Source organism: Camelus ferus, chromosome 5, assembly GCF_009834535.1.
Source record: "Camelus ferus isolate YT-003-E chromosome 5, BCGSAC_Cfer_1.0, whole genome shotgun sequence".
Taxonomy (NCBI): Eukaryota; Metazoa; Chordata; class Mammalia; order Artiodactyla; family Camelidae; genus Camelus; species Camelus ferus.
The window spans coordinates 66,975,397-66,985,273 of NC_045700.1; the positions used below are offsets into that span (position 1 = coordinate 66,975,397).

The 9,877-nt window shown below is 47.1% G+C and overlaps 1 long non-coding RNA gene across 1 annotated transcript; it reads left to right on the forward strand.

Annotated features, from left to right (window-relative positions):
- The first annotated feature begins 340 nt into the window (after positions 1-340).
- LOC116663874 lies at positions 341-7,221 on the forward strand. Its single transcript, XR_004320237.1, has 3 exons — positions 341-574; positions 4,511-4,681; positions 6,624-7,221. It is a non-coding gene; the product is annotated as an uncharacterized LOC116663874 (long non-coding RNA).
- The last annotated feature ends 2,656 nt before the right edge of the window (positions 7,222-9,877 follow it).

Genomic DNA, 9,877 nt, shown 5'->3' on the forward strand with positions numbered 1-9,877 from the left:
TGCAACCGAATTCTTAACGTTCAGCAGAGGTGGAAAAATCATGATGTTTCCTCTCCGCAATGGAGCAATGAAACCAGAGAGAGAGAGTGTGTTTATGTGTTCGAGAGTTTTAGAGGGAGGGGCGAATGCCCGCGTGACTTATCCGCAGGCAGGAAGGCAGGGCTGCAGGCTGGAGAGAGGGACGCTTAATAGCTATTTAACCATTTTTAAACAAACCATAAAATCATATTGACCCAAGGCCTAATGGGCATTGTCCGTGTCTGAACATCTTCCAGCCGAGTTGTTTCCCAAGTGGAGGATTCGTTAGCAAAGACTCACGCATCGAAGTTGTCAGAGACTGGGGGTGGGGGGGAGCGCCACGAATATGTGTGATTTCAGATTCTGTAACACCCTCTGACAACAGCTGTCTGTGGTTTCTACCACGGAACCCTGACATGCTTCATGCTCTGTGCTCTGAGGTTCCCGGGCGCCTCACAGAGGGGGAGCTGGCTGGTCACCCGGGGATGACATACTATCCCTGCTGTTCGCGCAGGCAACCTCGGCTACGTGGGAAAGAATTTTCAGAGACACCAGGGTAAGGAACGAGCCACATCCACTTCTCATCTTGGCAGCAGGAGTGTTTCTGAAACAGTTTGTGTTGCACAAAAGTGTAGTTTATGGAGAGCATTTTGTTGATTCAGCCATAAAAATGTGACCTACAATATGTTTGTTGAGGGGAATGAGCTCTGTTTCTGTTTTCTGTTGAAGAATATACTTTTTGCGGTTGAAACCCAGGGTCTCCTAAAGCGAGTCCTTTGTGAAATTCTGGTTGTTTTGACTGCTTCTCTGCATTTCAGGGATGGAGGAGGGGCTTCCTACAAAGTCTAATTTCAGTTTGGAACATGTCCATTTGTAAGACCAGCTGCTAACGGACACCTGTGACTTAGGAATAAGGACCAAGGTTGGGCGTTGTAGTTGGAAAGACAGTGGCTCCCAAAGATAGCAGGTTCTAATCTCTGGAAACTATAAATTCCACCTTGTTTGGAAAAAAAAAAGGGTCTTTGCTGATGTGATTAAGCGAAGGATCTTGAGATGGTGACATTACCCTGGATTATCTGGGTGGGCCCTAAACACAGTCACAAGTGTCCTTATATAAGTGAGGAAGCCATGCGACCATGGGGGCAGGGATTGGAGTGATGTGGCCACAGAACAGGCAATGCCAGCAGCTGGAAGAGGCAAAGAATGGATTCCCTTCCAGAGCCTCCGGAGGGAGTGTAGCCCTGCCAACTCCCCGCTTTTGGCTCAGTGATAATGATTTCAGGCTTCTGGCCTCCAGAACTGTGAGAGAACTGCTGTTTTAAGCCACCCAGGTTTTGGCCATTTGTTACAGTGGCCGCAGGAAACTAATACCAGGGCTATTCATTATTTTATTTTTGTGAGATATATCTGTGTCTATTTACATAGAAATATAAATAAAAACTACTAATAAAATATTAATGTTAATAAAAGATAGATTGTGTGTGTGTGTGTGTGTGTGTGTGTGTGTGTGTTGGGGTGTGTGTATGTGACTGTTACTAAAGGGGGAGGCATCCTGTAAGGACTGGAAAGTTGTCCTTCAGAGCTTACAGTCTAGAACCTTAATTAAGTGCAAGAGTCAAACTGCCTGAGGTTCAAATCTATGACTTATTAGCTCTGTGATCTTAGACAAGTTAAATAACTTCTTTGGAATAGTTAAATAGTTCTTTGAGGAGTAAGTGCATTCATCCGGGTGACAGCACGGTGCCGGCCCGAAGGTCGTCTCCCACGCCAGCCACACGGTGATGGCTATCGAGGCCACACCGGCTACAACCAAGGCAAACTCTGACAATGTCCATATTTATGGAATGAACTGAGTGCTTTAAGAAGAAAAGGGAAAGACGTCACTTTGGGCTGTGGGATTTATGGACACACCAGGGACTAGGGGGCACTCCGATCTAGACTTTGAGGATGGACAGTTTTTCTGTAGGCAAAGACCAAGGAAACAATCCAGGTAAAGGAGACAGTGTGAAACAAGGAGCCAAGGGAAGAAAAGCCCCCGGTGTTTTCATCTGGAAGGAAAGTTTGAGGGATGTAGGAGTTAAGGCAGGGAAGACAGGTCAGGACCTGGTGGCGAAGGGTCCTTGAAGACACCCTGGAATATTTGCAGCTCTACACTGCTACAGCATGACCAGTTAAGTCCCAGGTAATTAAACCTCCTGCTAGGAGCATGAGCAAATTCTTGGCACAGGATGCCTAAGGGAGTGGGAGGGAAAAAGAGTCTTCCACTTGCAAAGTGTCGGGTGAAGCACCGACCAGACACTCACCATGAGTCTGGATGAAGTATTGCTCTGGGCCTGGCGCTTCGTGGCCGGGCTTTGCAGTAATTGGAGTGGCGCCTTCTTTATCTACAAGGGAATCATTTTGCTCTGCCTTCAACCATAGCTTTGGAATCTGGGCCATTTAATGCATTAAAGTATGTCCATTAAATAGGTAAGTTATGCCAGCAGGCCTGGAACAAGCACAGAGGATAAGTGGACTTTTTACAAAGCACGTAGCAAACCCAGTGTCTCTCACACGGCTTGTTGAAGGTTGGAGATCTCATCGCAGTCAGTCTTCTGGGATTTAGGTTCCTGGACACGCAGAAGTCAAGGAGGGAGGGTTTACACATTGAAGGCTTTCAAAAGGCAATGGGGGGGGGTGAGACAAAACGGCTTTAGGCTGGAAAGACTGAGGCTGGGAAAATAGCAGCCTGCAAGTGGACATGGTGCCTGTGTCCAGAGCTAAGTTCTTATGATGAAGACAAGTTCACCTTTATCAGCATTTCATTCTAGAGACTAAAGCTCAAAAGAAGCCGCCACTTGACAAGGCATCAATTCTTGGCTTCCTGGATAACATACTGAGATCAGTGTGTTTTCTAACCAATGGTTGGTGTTCCCGAGTTGGGTTGAGGTCTTCAAGGGGCGGCGGTGGGGGAGGGGGGGAGGCAAAGCCAGGCTCTGGCATCCTTACATGGGGATTTGAGAAGGAAAGATTTGTCTCAAGTCACAGCAGATTCAAAATTCTAAACACAGAATCAGTGGGGTTTCCAGTGAGATGTTTGAGTGGGAGGTAATTTCACTCTTTCTCTCGCTCAGCTAAAAGTAGGTGATAAAAAACAAAAGGCTTTATTTATGGTGGAGGTGGGATATTTGGAAGAAGAAGGAAGTGGAGATACTTTCAGGGAGAGATTAGGATGGAGTGATGACAGTGGATCGCGGGGAAGCACTGCTGGGGAGAGAGTTAGGGACAGACGGGGATTCAGGAGGTATTTCCAGCTCCTTCTCTCTGGTCCCTTAGCCATTTATCTCCATTTGTTCTTTGCCCCTTTCCTGTTCTGAGTCTTTCCTTATTGTGCGTTTCCTGCTGATACCAGGATTGCTAATTCTAGAACAGGTCTAGGCAGTCTATGACACAATATATCTGAAGGACCCAATCTTTCCCAATTTTTAGGATGCCCTCAAACTTTCAGGTTAGTTTTTAAAAACCTTATTTTAAAATAAACTATTAACACATGCAGCAATATGTATGGAGCTCAAAACAATTACGCTAAGTGAAAGAAGCCATGTGATCAGGAAGATTGCATACTGTGTCATTCCATTTATAAAAAACTCTAAAAAATGCAAACTAATCTGTAGTAACAGAAAGAAGATCAGTGGTTTCCTGAGAAGTCAAGAAGCTGGGAGGAGGGTAGGGTAATGAGGGGCATGAGGAAACTGTGGGAAGCCATGCATTTCTTCCCTGTCTTGATTGTGGTGATGGTTTTATGGAGATACATATATATGTCAAAACTTACCAAGTTGTACATGTCAGATATGTGCGATATTGTATGTCAATTATAACTCAATAAAGCTGTTTTAAAAAACCAGTCTTAACTTTAGGACATCAGCTGGTTAAACATGGGTAAAAGTATGTGCAGGGAAGTAATCGACTGGTCACGACGTGGTGTAGGAGGTGACAGAGCGCTTGTGGGTGGAGAGAGGACTTGAATGCAGCTTGGTGTGGATGCAGGGCCAGGATATGAGTACCAGTGTGCCTGTGATTTAGACTGGTCTCACCCTTCTTGCTGATTTCATTGTTCCTAGTCAGGTCCACCTTTTCAATGGAAAGAAGGCAAAAATTCACAAGCAAAAAAGTAGTGTTCATTAGCCTGGAACCAGTAACACTTACGGCAAATTCCCTTCTGTTTGGTTAATCCACACTCACACTCCACATCCTCCAGAAACAGCGAACTGGCCTGATAGACTCTGGGCCCCTAAAGTGGTCCTTATGTTTTGCTGAGTCTCCATGGCTTATACTCTGAGACCTGGGGGAAAACGGAAGCTAATCTCTAGAGTTCTTAATCCAACTGTAATAGACCCTGGTAGAAAAATATGGGCATAGACATTTAATGCCCTCAGACTTTTTCATTTATTCCTGAAGTACTTGTTGAGTGTATACGTACAACTGGTAATAAGATGGAAATGTTCTCTCGTAGCACTTACTGATTCAGGCTCCGGGGATTACAGATCGCCAGGTGGTGATGCGGTGGGCTGTCTGTATCTACAGCAAGCTATGGAAGGTCGGAGAAGGCGCCCCCGACTGGAGTAACTGGCGAAGCTCCCTCGTGGAGGACTTGGAGGAAAGACGTGGATTTCTCTTTATGAAAGTATGCAGCATGACCCCAGGGAAGGCAACTGAGTACCCTAAAAATGCTTACGATTCTACAATAAAGACGTGCATTTCACAGGCCTCTGAGGCTGCAGTGAGGTCCTGGGAGGACATGGGAAAATCCTGGGATTAGGAAACCTGAAATTAGAGCCTACGGCTGGCACTGGGTTGAGTGACGGGCGACATTGCTGTAGTGCACACAGGCCAGGCTGGGCTGCACCCCCTGGGGGGGGCGGTGACAGGCGGTACAGACATCCCAGTGTAGTGGGTCCAGGACCCAGGGACAGGGAGGCGGACGCCGAGGTTTCCCCAAGGAGGCATGAACACGCTCTTCCTTTTCACACGTGGCATCACCAAAAAGTCTCAGGGGAAACAAGAGATGTGGCCAAGAAAGGACCTCAAGTGATAACACAGACCATCGGCTCTGAAGGGAGGAAAGAGGGGAACTCGGCTGGTTTTTAGATTTGTGGCTGACACAGCCGAGCTGGGGCGATGTGGTCCCCAGGGTCCCTTCTCGAAGTGTAACTACGGTTCACAGCAGTGACTGTCCCGCGGACTCGGAGGGGCCGTGGCCGGGGGATCATGGCACAGATACCACTCCCCCGGGTCTGGCTGCTGACGGGCTTTCTGTGAACCTGTGGGGCTTTCAGCCCGACTCAGGCAGCCCAGGCCGGCTGCCCCGGCCGCCTCCGAGGAAGCGGCTGTTTCACAATATTCCGCAAGCTTCTGTTTCTGTTATCAGGATGGTCACTCCCCGGCTAATGAAAAACATCTCTCTGGTCCAAACATGACCTTGAGGTTTATCTTAATCGTTTGTTGCTCAGCAGAACAACATATATCAGAAGTGAAATATATGCCAGAAGACACTTCTAATGCACCATTTATCTTCTCTGTAATTGATTCTCATGCAGGACCAATGCCCGGTGGGGATTCGCAGAGGCCTTAACACACTCTGCCATTATGATGACATCATCTCACAGAAAGCAGCCCTTCTGGTTGCTTGATAGACGACAGGGTCCTTTTTCTTCTGTAAGTGCTGCTCACAGCGCCACATTTAACTATGCGATTACAAGGGGCGACTGTTCCTAGCATACTTTCCACCCTTTATTTTCAGCCGGCCCTGTCAAGTTCATCCCACGCTCCAATCAAAATAAAATTATTTCAAAATCCATACCCAATTGATTACTCTTGTCAAAAGAAAGTATGTAACAATACATATCCATCGACTTTCGGTTCTGGTCGGTGTTGAGATTTATTGTGTCTAGGCAAATATTGAGCTGGGTGAAGTTTCGGTCAGATACATCCTTCTCAGTCAATAAATTTAAGTGTTGACTTTGGGAGGAGTCAATGGCCATGATCAAGCATTTGTGTAAACCGATGGTTTTAAGACTGTGAAGGGAAGGTAGAGCCACAAAACTTAGTTCAAAAACTTCCAGGACCCATGGGTTTCAAAGACTTAAAGACATGCAACAAATATTAGAAACAATGTTGCCAAAAGGATGTTCCTGAATGTCAGGCAGGTACAGTGAGAGACCACCTTGCTTTGAAGAATAGCCTGGGACAGAAAGGTCTCCATCTATGAAAGCCATTACACGCAGTTGTACATCATGATAATATTAATTACATAATCATTGCAAATGGCCCTCCAGGATGTCATCCTCTGACCCCAAGGGCTGCTGCAGGCAGGGTGGTTGAGCAGTAATTGGTGGTTTCTCTAGATCTGTTAAGTGGAGGGGTTGGGCAGCTGAACCCTACCACCAGAACTGATGTCTTAAAGTGGACAGGTGGCCTTGAGAGATGTTGTCAAGGCTATTACACCAGCTGGGTTTCATGAATTCATTGCAAACAGCAAGAACATCACTCAGCTAAGCATGTTCGTTCCTTGAGACGTAAGCACACCATTTCAAGTCCTAATATTGCACTCAACTTCTCTTTTCTAGTTATGAAGAGAAGAAGGGAAAAGGAATGTATCGCCAGGACACGCAGAAATTCTCAGCAGAGCCCCAGTATATCCTGTATTAGTCAGGATAGGCTGGGCTCCACCGTAGTAACAGATAAACCTGTGCATTCAAGGGGCTTCATTCAACTTTATTTCTCATTCATGTCACAGTCTGGGGTGATTTGAGTGGCTTTCCTTGGTGGGCTCCTCTACGCAGGGACTCAGGGAAAAATGCTCCTTCTATCTTGTGTTCCTAGCATGTTGAGAGTTGAGCTAAGCTTACTCCGTGGGGTTCCTGCCTCTGTATTCATTTTGTCTAGCCAATCAGCCTGCAGGGGCCTGAAGCTGACACTAGCCCCTTCACGCAAGCACATGCCTTAGGTCTCAGCCTGCGGAGTCACAGGCACATGTAAGTTTCTGGTTTGTCTTCTTGTGATCAACATTCTCCCTCCCCTCCCAGCTTCCTTATGCCGTATGCTCACCAAACCCTCGCTCTTTTAGTTTGAATTGACCAATCCAGTCTCGCCTGGGAACCCCAACACACTCTAGCTATGCACCCTAATAAAGACACGGCCCCAGGTCCTCCCGCTCATTCCCTCTCTCCCTTGACCTCCCTGTGTGGCCCCTTGGGGCGGGCCCTGTACTTCCTCCAGGACCTGAGAGTCATAAACTTCTCTATTTCAATTTCGCTTGTGGTCTGTTGTTGAACCTTGACTTGCCATCCAGCACCCTGTGCTCTACTTAACGCATCTGAATTTAAAAAAGTTGTAACATACCATTTTAAATATCTGCCTTTAAGTTAGTCATGGTAGGGAAAGAGACCTGGAGGATCACGGGCAATGTTCTTAAGGGACTTAATCACTTCTGTCTATCTTATACTGGGCAGAACTCAGTCTGATGAGGTGACAACTCCAAGGGATCCTGTGACATGTAGGCTTCCTGTGTGCCCAGGGAGAAATGGTATTGTGAACACAGAGTACTGGATTGTCTCTGCCACAGTCTTTTTATAGGCAAACTAAGCTGCGGTGGTGCAGGTGGTACAGAGGATGCTGCTGATGCCCTCATGCCCTTGGCCCACCTCTGAGCTCACGCGCAGCTGCAGAGGCAGTGTCTGTGCATGGGGCTGGCCCGCTCCTGCAGATGCCCACGTCTCTCTGCTTTGCTGTCAGGGGTCTGTCAGTTAGGGCGCAGGGCAGACCTCTGGTGCCTGGAATTTAACGCCCCTTGGGCAATTCTTCACCGAAGGCATAGGAATTGGTGGGTTAATATCGAGGCTTCCTTGGCCTTCCTGGAGACAATTCTGAGATGTAGGCTGCACTGTTCCTTGGTGGGGCAAGTGGCAGTGCCCCACCGCGGTAGCTCACTCACAGATCACCCTATGTTGTTTGTTTCTCCCTTCTGGGTCTCACTTTCCTTACTGGTTGTTTGTCCATCCTGGGCTCATTCCCGACGTTCCATTTACTTTCAAGTCCTTGTCCCAGTGTCTGCTTCCAGAAGAACCCAGTCTAAGGACTGATGGACAGAGCTTAAAAGCAGCTAAAAGAGTAATCCTGCCAGGGAAAAGGCCCCCAGGTGGGCTCATACAGGTCTCTCTTTGGCAGGAGAGAAATGTAGTTCAGGAAAGAGGGACTTGAGTGGGGAGGCTGCCGGGGGAAAGGTCAGGAGAGTTTCTCTGCAGGGATGATGCAGACTGGTTAGGAGCAGAAAGTATTTGCTGCAGATACCGCGTGATTAAAGGCTTCAGAAACCTGGGGAGTGGTGGCGGACTGGTGAGCTTTGATAAACACTGCTTATCTGGGCTTTTCCAAAATGCAAACATTTTGCTCCAAATTCTTCATTTATGAGATAAAAATTCAAACTCCAGATTCTTGAAGATGGCATACAAATTCCTTCACCATCCAACCTCTGCCTGCGTGACCTTCCTCTCCCAGCATCCAATCAAGCCGCCTGTCCGGCCCCCCAGTATTCCACGAAGACTCTCTTCTCCTGCCGGGATGTCTGTAACTCTTCCTCCAAGGAAGAGTTTTGTTAAGACTAAGCTCAATCTAATGCCTTCTGTGAAGCTGTCCCCAACTTCCCCAGCAAGATTTTTATTATTTATTCATTCAACAAATATTTTTCAAATGCCACCACATACCAGGCACTGTTTGAAGTACTGAACATAGTAGGGCGAAAACTGATAAATATTCCTGCCCTTACGAAGTTCGCTTTACAGAGTGGGAAATTAGAAATAAGCCCGATCTCTTCTCTGGCCTTTAAGTCCCTCATGGGCCATGAGTATGAATGTCTTTTCAGGATCTGCGACTAGCAGTCCCTGTGACAGCTGCTTAGTGACAATGTTCTCAGCACTGGGAGAAGATCACAGAAGAGCCAAGAGAGGGTAACAGTTATGCTTAGTGGGAAACCATGTTCATACCTTGTTGTTTGGATTTCCTTTAAGTCAGACTCCCTATTTTGTATTTTTGTTTACTCATTTCTTAAGAAAGGCTGTTAATGTATTTACAGTGATTTTTATTAAAGAGATTTTAAAAACTAATTAAAAAGTGTGATTCAGTACAACCCTCTGCAGGTACTTAATGCCACCAAATTGCACACTTTAAAGTAAGTAAGATGGTCAATTTTATGTTACGTGTGTTTTACCACCATAAAAGGAAAAAAAAATGAGACTCGACATTTCATTCCACAAAGAGACACTTACTATGCCCCAGGCACTACTCTGGATACGGGGACTGTACAGACAAATAAGATGTGGTCCCCATCCTTGAGGGACACAGGGTGTAGCAGCAGGAGACAGACATATGAGCCTTAGGGACGATCAAGGGTTGTTCCCGTGCCCGGGGAGAGCCCTCTGTTCAGCCCACACCACCTTAGTCACTAGCGACAGCTGCCAGAGTTGGAGGTGTTGAGCACTCAGAACACCGCCGAGGGATGAATCAGCCTTTTAGGGCTAACTTTGTGTTTTCAAAGATGACAAGTAACGGAAACACGGCAGAACATTTTTTATGAGTGGGATTCCGAGGAGCCCAGCCGAGCACATGCCCAGGTGCTGAAGACACTTGATGGTAAAGCGCATCTTAAAGCAGTCGAGCGCTGCCCTGGCAGGAGACCTGCGCTCGTCGCAGGTACTTAGAGGTGAGGCAGCTATGTCTGAGAGAATTGTTGGATGGACTTTTGGTTGAGAGAGATAGGGCGTGGACAGCAGTGGAGTAATCGCACTGACTCTTAATGTGAGGCCAAGGAAAGGCCCTCATCCTC